The following is a 16,650-nucleotide window of genomic DNA, read 5'->3' on the forward strand; positions in this document are numbered from 1 at the left end:
CCATAGCTATCATTTCAGGCCCAATACCCCCGTTATAAAAGCAAATATTCTGTAGACCCCCTTCCCTTCCAAACGAGGCACTCTATCTTCAACTATAATTTTTAAGTAAATTTAAATCAATTTAGAATAATGGAATATATGTTATTGTACATTCATAACTATACTATATTCCTATTCCTACACCCCTCTTAATTATAATAAGTAAGTTAGGATCAGGGAAAGCAATATGAGAAATTATCCCACACGGGAAGTTCAGGAAAAATGAAAGAGCAAAGGCAGAGATGGACTCTCAGCTACTAGCAGGCCAGTTTTCTCTGTAGACGATCACAGACAAAGGGGGAAAAATACTTAACTGGAGTATGTATAACATGCTAAGATAAATTACAATCTGTCAATGTTGACCAAGAGTGAGGAAGTTTGATATTCCTGTGAATGAGCTATTTATAAACGTACTTATAAACCAATTCAGTGTGTTATGACACGAGTTAAGAGTGCCAATGAAGTGCCCTGGAAACATTTCATCCCAGAGCCAGCCACATGTCCAAAGATGCATTCAGTCTGTGGTGGGAAAGAAAAGTGGGCCGGGGGCTCCAGATGAGGGGAGCCGTGTAGCAACTTGGGGCAAGGACGCAGATGCCAAAGCTGGGCCTGTCCGACAGGGAGCTCAGGAGGGACTCAGCTGCTGCTTTGGGAGGTGGCAGGAGGTGGGGGGAGGGGATAGCCCGACCCTGGCTCCTGAAGCACCCCTCCCCTCCCTTCCTACTTGGGTCCCACACAGCGCCCCTCACTGCATCCTGCCTTGGCCTACCTGTGCCCCACATACACCCCGATGCTTCCCTCCCCGTTGCCTGAGCCCGAGCCTCCCTGCCTGCCTTCGACCATCCCCAGTACCCCCATCGTGCCGTGACCTACCTGCACCTGGGGCTCCATCCTGCTTCCCTGCTGGGGACTGGCCTTCTTGGACATGTGCGTCTCCTGGCAAGCTCTGGAGCCCTGAAGTACCTGAAATAACCTTAAGTTCAGGAAAAGAATAAAGCTCAATGATAAAGAAAATCTCTATCATTTTATTCATTGAATCATGTTGTTTATGTTTACATATAAAGTATGCATATCTGTGTGCATATGCATGGCTATATTTTGGGTTTTTATGTAATAAAATTACATATTAACATTTTATTTCTTTAAAACATTGACGCATTGTGGCAAAACGTTAGCATTTAAAAATCTTTCTTTTCAGAAATCAGATCGTATACAAATGCTTGAAGTTTCTTTTTCACCTTTCCTTTATCCCATTCCCTTCTTTGCATCCAAAGAGGTAACCGTTATCCTGAAGTCAGTGTTGTTTTACTTTCCCAGCTGTTTTTTTTTTTTCGCCAGTCCCGCGGCCTGGGGAGGGTGGGGCTCCGGCGAAAGGACGAGGGGCGGGTTCCCCTCCCGATCTCAGAGAAGCTCCCAAAAGGGCAGCGGCGTGCCCACCTGCCGCCACCTCGGGCGGCCGCGAACCATTCAAATCGCCCGCGCCAAGAGGTACCCGGCGCTCGCGATTGGCTGCGCCGGACCAGCGCCCCTGGGCGGGGCCGGCCCCCTCGCAGCGGCCGCGGGTCCCGCCCCCACGCAGGGGCCGCGGGTCCCGCCCCGCTGGTGCGCATGCGCGCAGTCCCCAGAGGAAAGAGTCTGCGCACACCCCCGCCCGGCCTCCGACTCGCGCCGCGGCTCCCTCCCCTGTCCGCGGAGGCTTGTCGGCTCGGCGAGACAGCAAGAGCTGCGGCCGGCAGGGGGCTGTGCGGACCCAAGGCGGCTGCGGTGGCGCCGGCCTGTGGAAAATGCCACCAGGCGGCGCTTCGGTTCGTTGCTCGTGTGACGGCCGTTCCCCGCCCCCCCCATCCCTGAACCCCCTGCGACCGCCGGGGAAGAACCGGCCCGCGCAGTGAGTACCGCACCGAGACGCTTCGGCGGGAACGAGGCCGACGGCCGGCTGTGCCGGTTGCGCCCCTGAGGTGAGTGCGGGCTGCGGCGGCGGCGGCGGCGGCGGCGGCGGCGGCGGCGGCAGGGCGCGGCGCGCGGGAAGGACGGGGGTTGCGGCGGCTGCCACCCCGGGTCCCCGCGGCGGAGGGAGGCCGCGCGGGCCTCTGCGGGGCGGGGAGGGCCGGCGCCGTCAGTGTTTAGTCTCAGCTATTCTGATGTCTAGTTTTGTGCCCTTTGCTATGTCCAATCCTATATGAATTTCTGTTTTTATCTGATCGCATGGGACTAGCCCAGTGGTTCTCCAATTGGCTGGACATTCAAATTGCTTGGAAAACTTTTTAAAAACATAGGGGCCTGCAGCCTTCCCCAGACAAGTTAATTCAGAATTTCTGAAGGTGGGGCTGAGGCATTAGTATTTTCTTAAGCTCCCTGTGTGATTATAATGAGTCCAACAATCACTCCCAACTCTAATAAAACGTTCTGACATTTTATAAAACTTGCCGATTGAGAACCTCAGCATGTGTTTCAAATGAGTTCAGAGGAGAGAGTTTCCAGTGTTAGGTGTTGGTGTTTGTTCTATCAGTTGCATTCACAATGTAGGCTGACAAGGGGAAAAAAAAAACAAAACAACAACAAGAAAAAAAAATTCAAAGGGAAGGTAGACAGGCCGTGCAAAGGAGAGCTCAATCACAGAAGAGCTGTCTCCAGGAGACCAAAGTCATGCTCTTTCACATTCTAAGTGATTGGTTTGTGCAGTGAACCAAATCTGAGCAGTTCCAATGTTTGAAAATGTAATGACTTGCATAGAAATACTAATATACCCTTCAAGGTCATGAAACAGTTCCTTGGCCTTAGGAAACGTGTAACTTCTGTGAGCTCATGTAGGTCAATTTGATGGGCCTCTTATAACCTTAAGATTCATCTTGCTCCTTATCTTTCCTCTGCATGAAAATATGTTAATACCAGCTTTGGAATCAAATCAATTCTTTTCTTTTTAAATCTGCCTTTTTAAAAGTTCCTTTGTATTTGCAGAATTACCAAGGAGTTGTTAAAAATTACCGTATTTTCTACCTCTGAATGAAATTAAGCAAAGACCGAAGTACGAAAAGGTCATCGAAACAAGAGACTATAAAAGAAACCTGAGAATAGCGGTACACTGCTAATGATAGCCTAAAATTTAATTTAAAGTCAGTCCTGAAACTGTGTAATGGTTAAGGATTGAGTTTCTATCCTCATCCACATGTTTAAAGAATCTTCTGTATTGGCTATCTCTAACCAAATTAGTGGGAATGGGAGAGGGCGGGGAACAGCTCACTAAGAATCTACTCATCTATAGTCCTTTTATCTTTTCATTTAGAAGGGTAAGCTACTGAATGTCATATATATAATGCGGTACATAAAATGTGATAAATGCTGCACCTAACACACAAAGTCTACAATAGACCATAGATCTACAAAGGACTGTGATCTATGGATCAGAACTAGCAGAGTTAACATCAACCCAGTTCCTAGCAAACGTTGCTAACTTATGGCCATAGCTATCATTTCAGGCCCAATACCCCCGTTATAAAAGCAAATATTCTGTAGACCCCCTTCCCTTCCAAACGAGGCACTCTATCTTCAACTATAATTTTTAAGTAAATTTAAATCAATTTAGAATAATGGAATATATGTTATTGTACATTCATAACTATACTATATTCCTATTCCTACACCCCTCTTAATTATAATAAGTAAGTTAGGATCAGGGAAAGCAATATGAGAAATTATCCCACACGGGAAGTTCAGGAAAAATGAAAGAGCAAAGGCAGAGATGGACTCTCAGCTACTAGCAGGCCAGTTTTCTCTGTAGACGATCACAGACAAAGGGGGAAAAATACTTAACTGGAGTATGTATAACATGCTAAGATAAATTACAATCTGTCAATGTTGACCAAGAGTGAGGAAGTTTGATATTCCTGTGAATGAGCTATTTATAAACATACTTATAAACCAATTCAGTGTGTTATGACACGAGTTAAGAGTGCCAATGAAGTGCCCTGGAAACATTTCATCCCAGAGCCAGCCACATGTCCAAAGATGCATTCAGTCTGTGGTGGGAAAGAAAAGTGGGCCGGGGGCTCCAGATGAGGGGAGCCGTGTAGCAACTTGGGGCAAGGACGCAGATGCCAAAGCTGGGCCTGTCCGACAGGGAGCTCAGGAGGGACTCAGCTGCTGCTTTGGGAGGTGGCAGGAGGTGGGGGGAGGGGATAGCCCGACCCTGGCTCCTGAAGCACCCCTCCCCTCCCTTCCTACTTGGGTCCCACACAGCGCCCCTCACTGCATCCTGCCTTGGCCTACCTGTGCCCCACATACACCCCGATGCTTCCCTCCCCGTTGCCTGAGCCCGAGCCTCCCTGCCTGCCTTCGACCATCCCCAGTACCCCCATCGTGCCGTGACCTACCTGCACCTGGGGCTCCATCCTGCTTCCCTGCTGGGGACTGGCCTTCTTGGACATGTGCGTCTCCTGGCAAGCTCTGGAGCCCTGAAGTACCTGAAATAACCTTAAGTTCAGGAAAAGAATAAAGCTCAATGATAAAGAAAATCTCTATCATTTTATTCATTGAATCATGTTGTTTATGTTTACATATAAAGTATGCATATCTGTGTGCATATGCATGGCTATATTTTGGGTTTTTATGTAATAAAATTACATATTAACATTTTATTTCTTTAAAACATTGACGCATTGTGGCAAAACGTTAGCATTTAAAAATCTTTCTTTTCAGAAATCAGATCGTATACAAATGCTTGAAGTTTCTTTTTCACCTTTCCTTTATCCCATTCCCTTCTTTGCATCCAAAGAGGTAACCGTTATCCTGAAGTCAGTGTTGTTTTACTTTCCCAGCTGTTTTTTTTTTTCGCCAGTCCCGCGGCCTGGGGAGGGTGGGGCTCCGGCGAAAGGACGAGGGGCGGGTTCCCCTCCCGATCTCAGAGAAGCTCCCAAAAGGGCAGCGGCGTGCCCACCTGCCGCCACCTCGGGCGGCCGCGAACCATTCAAATCGCCCGCGCCAAGAGGTACCCGGCGCTCGCGATTGGCTGAGCCGGACCAGCGCCCCTGGGCGGGGCCGGCCCCCTCGCAGCGGGCGCGGGTCCCGCCCCCACGCAGGGGCCGCGGGTCCCGCCCCGCCGGTGCGCATGCGCACAGTCCCCAGAGGAAAGAGTCTGCGCACACCCCCGCCCGGCCTCCGACTCGCGCCGCGGCTCCCTCCCCTGTCCGCGGAGGCTTGTCGGCTCGGCGAGACAGCAAGAGCTGCGGCCGGCAGGGGGCTGTGCGGACCCAAGGCGGCTGCGGTGGCGCCGGCCTGTGGAAAATGCCACCAGGCGGCGCTTCGGTTCGTTGCTCGTGTGACGGCCGTTCCCCGCCCCCCCATCCCTGAACCCCCTGCGACCGCCGGGGAAGAACCGGCCCGCGCAGTGAGTACCGCACCGAGACGCTTCGGCGGGAACGAGGCCGACGGCCGGCTGTGCCGGTTGCGCCCCTGAGGTGAGTGCGGGCTGCGGCGGCGGCGGCGGCGGCGGCGGCGGCGGCGGCGGCGGCGGCGGCAGGGCGCGGCGCGCGGGAAGGACGGGGGTTGCGGCGGCTGCCACCCCGGGTCCCCGCGGCGGAGGGAGGCCGCGCGGGCCTCTGCGGGGCGGGGAGGGCCGGCGCCGTCAGTGTTTAGTCTCAGCTATTCTGATGTCTAGTTTTGTGCCCTTTGCTATGTCCAATCCTATATGAATTTCTGTTTTTATCTGATCGCATGGGACTAGCCCAGTGGTTCTCCAATTGGCTGGACATTCAAATTGCTTGGAAAACTTTTTAAAAACATAGGGGCCTGCAGCCTTCCCCAGACAAGTTAATTCAGAATTTCTGAAGGTGGGGCTGAGGCATTAGTATTTTCTTAAGCTCCCTGTGTGATTATAATGAGTCCAACAATCACTCCCAACTCTAATAAAACGTTCTGACATTTTATAAAACTTGCCGATTGAGAACCTCAGCATGTGTTTCAAATGAGTTCAGAGGAGAGAGTTTCCAGTGTTAGGTGTTGGTGTTTGTTCTATCAGTTGCATTCACAATGTAGGCTGACAAGGGGAAAAAAAAAACAAAACAACAACAAGAAAAAAAAATTCAAAGGGAAGGTAGACAGGCCGTGCAAAGGAGAGCTCAATCACAGAAGAGCTGTCTCCAGGAGACCAAAGTCATGCTCTTTCACATTCTAAGTGATTGGTTTGTGCAGTGAACCAAATCTGAGCAGTTCCAATGTTTGAAAATGTAATGACTTACATAGAAATACTAATATACCCTTCAAGGTCATGGAACAGTTCCTTGGCCTTAGGAAACGTGTAACTTCTGTGAGCTCATGTAGGTCAATTTGATGGGCCTCTTATAACCTTAAGATTCATCTTGCTCCTTATCTTTCCTCTGCATTAAAATATGTTAATACCAGCTTTGGAATCAAATCAATTCTTTTCTTTTTAAATCTGCCTTTTTAAAAGTTCCTCTGTATTTGCAGAATTACCAAGGAGTTGTTAAAAATTACCGTATTTTCTACCTCTGCATGAAATTAAGCAAAGACCGAAGTACGAAAAGGTCATCGAAACAAGAGACTATAAAAGAAACCTGAGAATAGCGGTACACTGCTAATGATAGCCTAAAATTTAATTTAAAGTCAGTCCTGAAACTGTGTAATGGTTAAGGATTGAGTTTCTATCCTCATCCACATGTTTAAAGAATCTTCTGTATTGGCTATCTCTAACCAAATTAGTGGGAATGGGAGAGGGCGGGGAACAGCTCACTAAGAATCTACTCATCTATAGTCCTTTTATCTTTTCATTTAGAAGGGTAAGCTACTGAATGTCATATATATAATGCGGTACATAAAATGTGATAAATGCTGCACCTAACACACAAAGTCTACAATAGACCATAGATCTACAAAGGACTGTGATCTATGGATCAGAACTAGCAGAGTTAACATCAACCCAGTTCCTAGCAAACGTTGCTAACTTATGGCCATAGCTATCATTTCAGGCCCAATACCCCCGTTATAAAAGCAAATATTCTGTAGACCCCCTTCCCTTCCAAACGAGGCACTCTATCTTCAACTATAATTTTTAAGTAAATTTAAATCAATTTAGAATAATGGAATATATGTTATTGTACATTCATAACTATACTATATTCCTATTCCTACACCCCTCTTAATTATAATAAGTAAGTTAGGATCAGGGAAAGCAATATGAGAAATTATCCCACACGGGAAGTTCAGGAAAAATGAAAGAGCAAAGGCAGAGATGGACTCTCAGCTACTAGCAGGCCAGTTTTCTCTGTAGACGATCACAGACAAAGGGGGAAAAATACTTAACTGGAGTATGTATAACATGCTAAGATAAATTACAATCTGTCAATGTTGACCAAGAGTGAGGAAGTTTGATATTCCTGTGAATGAGCTATTTATAAACGTACTTATAAACCAATTCAGTGTGTTATGACACGAGTTAAGAGTGCCAATGAAGTGCCCTGGAAACATTTCATCCCAGAGCCAGCCACATGTCCAAAGATGCATTCAGTCTGTGGTGGGAAAGAAAAGTGGGCCGGGGGCTCCAGATGAGGGGAGCCGTGTAGCAACTTGGGGCAAGGACGCAGATGCCAAAGCTGGGCCTGTCCGACAGGGAGCTCAGGAGGGACTCAGCTGCTGCTTTGGGAGGTGGCAGGAGGTGGGGGGAGGGGATAGCCCGACCCTGGCTCCTGAAGCACCCCTCCCCTCCCTTCCTACTTGGGTCCCACACAGCGCCCCTCACTGCATCCTGCCTTGGCCTACCTGTGCCCCACATACACCCCGATGCTTCCCTCCCCGTTGCCTGAGCCCGAGCCTCCCTGCCTGCCTTCGACCATCCCCAGTACCCCCATCGTGCCGTGACCTACCTGCACCTGGGGCTCCATCCTGCTTCCCTGCTGGGGACTGGCCTTCTTGGACATGTGCGTCTCCTGGCAAGCTCTGGAGCCCTGAAGTACCTGAAATAACCTTAAGTTCAGGAAAAGAATAAAGCTCAATGATAAAGAAAATCTCTATCATTTTATTCATTGAATCATGTTGTTTATGTTTACATATAAAGTATGCATATCTGTGTGCATATGCATGGCTATATTTTGGGTTTTTATGTAATAAAATTACATATTAACATTTTATTTCTTTAAAACATTGACGCATTGTGGCAAAACGTTAGCATTTAAAAATCTTTCTTTTCAGAAATCAGATCGTATACAAATGCTTGAAGTTTCTTTTTCACCTTTCCTTTATCCCATTCCCTTCTTTGCATCCAAAGAGGTAACCGTTATCCTGAAGTCAGTGTTGTTTTACTTTCCCAGCTGTTTTTTTTTTTTCGCCAGTCCCGCGGCCTGGGGAGGGTGGGGCTCCGGCGAAAGGACGAGGGGCGGGTTCCCCTCCCGATCTCAGAGAAGCTCCCAAAAGGGCAGCGGCGTGCCCACCTGCCGCCACCTCGGGCGGCCGCGAACCATTCAAATCGCCCGCGCCAAGAGGTACCCGGCGCTCGCGATTGGCTGCGCCGGACCAGCGCCCCTGGGCGGGGCCGGCCCCCTCGCAGCGGCCGCGGGTCCCGCCCCCACGCAGGGGCCGCGGGTCCCGCCCCGCTGGTGCGCATGCGCGCAGTCCCCAGAGGAAAGAGTCTGCGCACACCCCCGCCCGGCCTCCGACTCGCGCCGCGGCTCCCTCCCCTGTCCGCGGAGGCTTGTCGGCTCGGCGAGACAGCAAGAGCTGCGGCCGGCAGGGGGCTGTGCGGACCCAAGGCGGCTGCGGTGGCGCCGGCCTGTGGAAAATGCCACCAGGCGGCGCTTCGGTTCGTTGCTCGTGTGACGGCCGTTCCCCGCCCCCCCCATCCCTGAACCCCCTGCGACCGCCGGGGAAGAACCGGCCCGCGCAGTGAGTACCGCACCGAGACGCTTCGGCGGGAACGAGGCCGACGGCCGGCTGTGCCGGTTGCGCCCCTGAGGTGAGTGCGGGCTGCGGCGGCGGCGGCGGCGGCGGCGGCGGCGGCGGCGGCAGGGCGCGGCGCGCGGGAAGGACGGGGGTTGCGGCGGCTGCCACCCCGGGTCCCCGCGGCGGAGGGAGGCCGCGCGGGCCTCTGCGGGGCGGGGAGGGCCGGCGCCGTCAGTGTTTAGTCTCAGCTATTCTGATGTCTAGTTTTGTGCCCTTTGCTATGTCCAATCCTATATGAATTTCTGTTTTTATCTGATCGCATGGGACTAGCCCAGTGGTTCTCCAATTGGCTGGACATTCAAATTGCTTGGAAAACTTTTTAAAAACATAGGGGCCTGCAGCCTTCCCCAGACAAGTTAATTCAGAATTTCTGAAGGTGGGGCTGAGGCATTAGTATTTTCTTAAGCTCCCTGTGTGATTATTATGAGTCCAACAATCACTCCCAACTCTAATAAAACGTTCTGACATTTTATAAAACTTGCCGATTGAGAACCTCAGCATGTGTTTCAAATGAGTTCAGAGGAGAGAGTTTCCAGTGTTAGGTGTTGGTGTTTGTTCTATCAGTTGCATTCACAATGTAGGCTGACAAGGGGAAAAAAAAAACAAAACAACAACAAGAAAAAAAAATTCAAAGGGAAGGTAGACAGGCCGTGCAAAGGAGAGCTCAATCACAGAAGAGCTGTCTCCAGGAGACCAAAGTCATGCTCTTTCACATTCTAAGTGATTGGTTTGTGCAGTGAACCAAATCTGAGCAGTTCCAATGTTTGAAAATGTAATGACTTACATAGAAATACTAATATACCCTTCAAGGTCATGAAACAGTTCCTTGGCCTTAGGAAACGTGTAACTTCTGTGAGCTCATGTAGGTCAATTTGATGGGCCTCTTATAACCTTAAGATTCATCTTGCTCCTTATCTTTCCTCTGCATTAAAATATGTTAATACCAGCTTTGGAATCAAATCAATTCTTTTCTTTTTAAATCTGCCTTTTTAAAAGTTCCTCTGTATTTGCAGAATTACCAAGGAGTTGTTAAAAATTACCGTATTTTCTACCTCTGCATGAAATTAAGCAAAGACCGAAGTACGAAAAGGTCATCGAAACAAGAGACTATAAAAGAAACCTGAGAATAGCGGTACACTGCTAATGATAGCCTAAAATTTAATTTAAAGTCAGTCCTGAAACTGTGTAATGGTTAAGGATTGAGTTTCTATCCTCATCCACATGTTTAAAGAATCTTCTGTATTGGCTATCTCTAACCAAATTAGTGGGAATGGGAGAGGGCGGGGAACAGCTCACTAAGAATCTACTCATCTATAGTCCTTTTATCTTTTCATTTAGAAGGGTAAGCTACTGAATGTCATATATATAATGCGGTACATAAAATGTGATAAATGCTGCACCTAACACACAAAGTCTACAATAGACCATAGATCTACAAAGGACTGTGATCTATGGATCAGAACTAGCAGAGTTAACATCAACCCAGTTCCTAGCAAACGTTGCTAACTTATGGCCATAGCTATCATTTCAGGCCCAATACCCCCGTTATAAAAGCAAATATTCTGTAGACCCCCTTCCCTTCCAAACGAGGCACTCTATCTTCAACTATAATTTTTAAGTAAATTTAAATCAATTTAGAATAATGGAATATATGTTATTGTACATTCATAACTATACTATATTCCTATTCCTACACCCCTCTTAATTATAATAAGTAAGTTAGGATCAGGGAAAGCAATATGAGAAATTATCCCACACGGGAAGTTCAGGAAAAATGAAAGAGCAAAGGCAGAGATGGACTCTCAGCTACTAGCAGGCCAGTTTTCTCTGTAGACGATCACAGACAAAGGGGGAAAAATACTTAACTGGAGTATGTATAACATGCTAAGATAAATTACAATCTGTCAATGTTGACCAAGAGTGAGGAAGTTTGATATTCCTGTGAATGAGCTATTTATAAACGTACTTATAAACCAATTCAGTGTGTTATGACACGAGTTAAGAGTGCCAATGAAGTGCCCTGGAAACATTTCATCCCAGAGCCAGCCACATGTCCAAAGATGCATTCAGTCTGTGGTGGGAAAGAAAAGTGGGCCGGGGGCTCCAGATGAGGGGAGCCGTGTAGCAACTTGGGGCAAGGACGCAGATGCCAAAGCTGGGCCTGTCCGACAGGGAGCTCAGGAGGGACTCAGCTGCTGCTTTGGGAGGTGGCAGGAGGTGGGGGGAGGGGATAGCCCGACCCTGGCTCCTGAAGCACCCCTCCCCTCCCTTCCTACTTGGGTCCCACACAGCGCCCCTCACTGCATCCTGCCTTGGCCTACCTGTGCCCCACATACACCCCGATGCTTCCCTCCCCGTTGCCTGAGCCCGAGCCTCCCTGCCTGCCTTCGACCATCCCCAGTACCCCCATCGTGCCGTGACCTACCTGCACCTGGGGCTCCATCCTGCTTCCCTGCTGGGGACTGGCCTTCTTGGACATGTGCGTCTCCTGGCAAGCTCTGGAGCCCTGAAGTACCTGAAATAACCTTAAGTTCAGGAAAAGAATAAAGCTCAATGATAAAGAAAATCTCTATCATTTTATTCATTGAATCATGTTGTTTATGTTTACATATAAAGTATGCATATCTGTGTGCATATGCATGGCTATATTTTGGGTTTTTATGTAATAAAATTACATATTAACATTTTATTTCTTTAAAACATTGACGCATTGTGGCAAAACGTTAGCATTTAAAAATCTTTCTTTTCAGAAATCAGATCGTATACAAATGCTTGAAGTTTCTTTTTCACCTTTCCTTTATCCCATTCCCTTCTTTGCATCCAAAGAGGTAACCGTTATCCTGAAGTCAGTGTTGTTTTACTTTCCCAGCTGTTTTTTTTTTTTTCGCCAGTCCCGCGGCCTGGGGAGGGTGGGGCTCCGGCGAAAGGACGAGGGGCGGGTTCCCCTCCCGATCTCAGAGAAGCTCCCAAAAGGGCAGCGGCGTGCCCACCTGCCGCCACCTCGGGCGGCCGCGAACCATTCAAATCGCCCGCGCCAAGAGGTACCCGGCGCTCGCGATTGGCTGAGCCGGACCAGCGCCCCTGGGCGGGGCCGGCCCCCTCGCAGCGGCCGCGGGTCCCGCCCCCACGCAGGGGCCGCGGGTCCCGCCCCGCTGGTGCGCATGCGCGCAGTCCCCAGAGGAAAGAGTCTGCGCACACCCCCGCCCGGCCTCCGACTCGCGCCGCGGCTCCCTCCCCTGTCCGCGGAGGCTTGTCGGCTCGGCGAGACAGCAAGAGCTGCGGCCGGCAGGGGGCTGTGCGGACCCAAGGCGGCTGCGGTGGCGCCGGCCTGTGGAAAATGCCACCAGGCGGCGCTTCGGTTCGTTGCTCGTGTGACGGCCGTTCCCCGCCCCCCCATCCCTGAACCCCCTGCGACCGCCGGGGAAGAACCGGCCCGCGCAGTGAGTACCGCACCGAGACGCTTCGGCGGGAACGAGGCCGACGGCCGGCTGTGCCGGTTGCGCCCCTGAGGTGAGTGCGGGCTGCGGCGGCGGCGGCGGCGGCGGCGGCGGCGGCGGCGGCGGCGGCGGCAGGGCGCGGGGCGCGGGAAGGACGGGGGTTGCGGCGGCTGCCACCCCGGGTCCCCGCGGCGGAGGGAGGCCGCGCGGGCCTCTGCGGGGCGGGGAGGGCCGGCGCCGTCAGTGTTTAGTCTCAGCTATTCTGATGTCTAGTTTTGTGCCCTTTGCTATGTCCAATCCTATATGAATTTCTGTTTTTATCTGATCGCATGGGACTAGCCCAGTGGTTCTCCAATTGGCTGGACATTCAAATTGCTTGGAAAACTTTTTAAAAACATAGGGGCCTGCAGCCTTCCCCAGACAAGTTAATTCAGAATTTCTGAAGGTGGGGCTGAGGCATTAGTATTTTCTTAAGCTCCCTGTGTGATTATTATGAGTCCAACAATCACTCCCAACTCTAATAAAACGTTCTGACATTTTATAAAACTTGCCGATTGAGAACCTCAGCATGTGTTTCAAATGAGTTCAGAGGAGAGAGTTTCCAGTGTTAGGTGTTGGTGTTTGTTCTATCAGTTGCATTCACAATGTAGGCTGACAAGGGGACAAAAAAAACAAAACAACAACAAGAAAAAAAAATTCAAAGGGAAGGTAGACAGGCCGTGCAAAGGAGAGCTCAATCACAGAAGAGCTGTCTCCAGGAGACCAAAGTCATGCTCTTTAACATTCTAAGTGATTGGTTTGTGCAGTGAACCAAATCTGAGCAGTTCCAATGTTTGAAAATGTAATGACTTACATAGAAATACTAATATACCCTTCAAGGTCATGAAACAGTTCCTTGGCCTTAGGAAACGTGTAACTTCTGTGAGCTCATGTAGGTCAATTTGATGGGCCTCTTATAACCTTAAGATTCATCTTGCTCCTTATCTTTCCTCTGCATTAAAATATGTTAATACCAGCTTTGGAATCAAATCAATTCTTTTCTTTTTAAATCTGCCTTTTTAAAAGTTCCTCTGTATTTGCAGAATTACCAAGGAGTTGTTAAAAATTACCGTATTTTCTACCTCTGCATGAAATTAAGCAAAGACCGAAGTACGAAAAGGTCATCGAAACAAGAGACTATAAAAGAAACCTGAGAATAGCGGTACACTGCTAATGATAGCCTAAAATTTAATTTAAAGTCAGTCCTGAAACTGTGTAATGGTTAAGGATTGAGTTTCTATCCTCATCCACATGTTTAAAGAATCTTCTGTATTGGCTATCTCTAACCAAATTAGTGGGAATGGGAGAGGGCGGGGAACAGCTCACTAAGAATCTACTCATCTATAGTCCTTTTATCTTTTCATTTAGAAGGGTAAGCTACTGAATGTCATATATATAATGCGGTACATAAAATGTGATAAATGCTGCACCTAACACACAAAGTCTACAATAGACCATAGATCTACAAAGGACTGTGATCTATGGATCAGAACTAGCAGAGTTAACATCAACCCAGTTCCTAGCAAACGTTGCTAACTTATGGCCATAGCTATCATTTCAGGCCCAATACCCCCGTTATAAAAGCAAATATTCTGTAGACCCCCTTCCCTTCCAAACGAGGCACTCTATCTTCAACTATAATTTTTAAGTAAATTTAAATCAATTTAGAATAATGGAATATATGTTATTGTACATTCATAACTATACTATATTCCTATTCCTACACCCCTCTTAATTATAATAAGTAAGTTAGGATCAGGGAAAGCAATATGAGAAATTATCCCACACGGGAAGTTCAGGAAAAATGAAAGAGCAAAGGCAGAGATGGACTCTCAGCTACTAGCAGGCCAGTTTTCTCTGTAGACGATCACAGACAAAGGGGGAAAAATACTTAACTGGAGTATGTATAACATGCTAAGATAAATTACAATCTGTCAATGTTGACCAAGAGTGAGGAAGTTTGATATTCCTGTGAATGAGCTATTTATAAACGTACTTATAAACCAATTCAGTGTGTTATGACACGAGTTAAGAGTGCCAATGAAGTGCCCTGGAAACATTTCATCCCAGAGCCAGCCACATGTCCAAAGATGCATTCAGTCTGTGGTGGGAAAGAAAAGTGGGCCGGGGGCTCCAGATGAGGGGAGCCGTGTAGCAACTTGGGGCAAGGACGCAGATGCCAAAGCTGGGCCTGTCCGACAGGGAGCTCAGGAGGGACTCAGCTGCTGCTTTGGGAGGTGGCAGGAGGTGGGGGGAGGGGATAGCCCGACCCTGGCTCCTGAAGCACCCCTCCCCTCCCTTCCTACTTGGGTCCCACACAGCGCCCCTCACTGCATCCTGCCTTGGCCTACCTGTGCCCCACATACACCCCGATGCTTCCCTCCCCGTTGCCTGAGCCCGAGCCTCCCTGCCTGCCTTCGACCATCCCCAGTACCCCCATCGTGCCGTGACCTACCTGCACCTGGGGCTCCATCCTGCTTCCCTGCTGGGGACTGGCCTTCTTGGACATGTGCGTCTCCTGGCAAGCTCTGGAGCCCTGAAGTACCTGAAATAACCTTAAGTTCAGGAAAAGAATAAAGCTCAATGATAAAGAAAATCTCTATCATTTTATTCATTGAATCATGTTGTTTATGTTTACATATAAAGTATGCATATCTGTGTGCATATGCATGGCTATATTTTGGGTTTTTATGTAATAAAATTACATATTAACATTTTATTTCTTTAAAACATTGACGCATTGTGGCAAAACGTTAGCATTTAAAAATCTTTCTTTTCAGAAATCAGATCGTATACAAATGCTTGAAGTTTCTTTTTCACCTTTCCTTTATCCCATTCCCTTCTTTGCATCCAAAGAGGTAACCGTTATCCTGAAGTCAGTGTTGTTTTACTTTCCCAGCTGTTTTTTTTTTTTCGCCAGTCCCGCGGCCTGGGGAGGGTGGGGCTCCGGCGAAAGGACGAGGGGCGGGTTCCCCTCCCGATCTCAGAGAAGCTCCCAAAAGGGCAGCGGCGTGCCCACCTGCCGCCACCTCGGGCGGCCGCGAACCATTCAAATCGCCCGCGCCAAGAGGTACCCGGCGCTCGCGATTGGCTGAGCCGGACCAGCGCCCCTGGGCGGGGCCGGCCCCCTCGCAGCGGCCGCGGGTCCCGCCCCCACGCAGGGGCCGCGGGTCCCGCCCCGCGGGTGCGCATGCGCACAGTCCCCAGAGGAAAGAGTCTGCGCACACCCCCGCCCGGCCTCCGACTCGCGCCGCGGCTCCCTCCCCTGTCCGCGGATGCTTGTCGGCTCGGCGAGACAGCAAGAGCTGCGGCCAGCAGGGGGCTGTGCGGACCCAAGGCGGCTGCGGTGGCGCCGGCCTGTGGAAAATGCCACCAGGCGGCGCTTCGGTTCGTTGCTCGTGTGACGGCCGTTCCCCGCCCCCCCATCCCTGAACCCCCTGCGACCGCCGGGGAAGAACCGGCCCGCGCAGTGAGTACCGCACCGAGACGCTTCGGCGGGAACGAGGCCGACGGCCGGCTGTGCCGGTTGCTCCCCTGAGGTGAGTGCGGGCTGCGGCGGCGGCGGCGGCGGCGGCGGCGGCGGCGGCGGCGGCGGCGGCGGCGGCGGCGGCGGCGGCAGGGCGCGGCGCGCGGGAAGGACGGGGGTTGCGGCGGCTGCCACCCCGGGTCCCCGCGGCGGAGGGAGGCCGCGCGGGCCTCTGCGGGGCGGGGAGGGCCGGCGCCGTCAGTGTTTAGTCTCAGCTATTCTGATGTCTAGTTTTGTGCCCTTTGCTATGTCCAATCCTATATGAATTTCTGTTTTTATCTGATCGCATGGGACTAGCCCAGTGGTTCTCCAATTGGCTGGACATTCAAATTGCTTGGAAAACTTTTTAAAAACATAGGGGCCTGCAGCCTTCCCCAGACAAGTTAATTCAGAATTTCTGAAGGTGGGGCTGAGGCATTAGTATTTTCTTAAGCTCCCTGTGTGATTATAATGAGTCCAACAATCACTCCCAACTCTAATAAAACGTTCTGACATTTTATAAAACTTGCCGATTGAGAACCTCAGCATGTGTTTCAAATGAGTTCAGAGGAGAGAGTTTCCAGTGTTAGGTGTTGGTGTTTGTTCTATCAGTTGCATTCACAATGTAGGCTGACAAGGGGAAAAAAAAAACAAAACAACAACAAGAAAAAAAAATTCAAAGGG

Source organism: Camelus bactrianus, chromosome 24 (genome assembly GCF_048773025.1).
Source record: "Camelus bactrianus isolate YW-2024 breed Bactrian camel chromosome 24, ASM4877302v1, whole genome shotgun sequence".
Lineage (NCBI taxonomy): Eukaryota > Metazoa > Chordata > Mammalia > Artiodactyla > Camelidae > Camelus > Camelus bactrianus.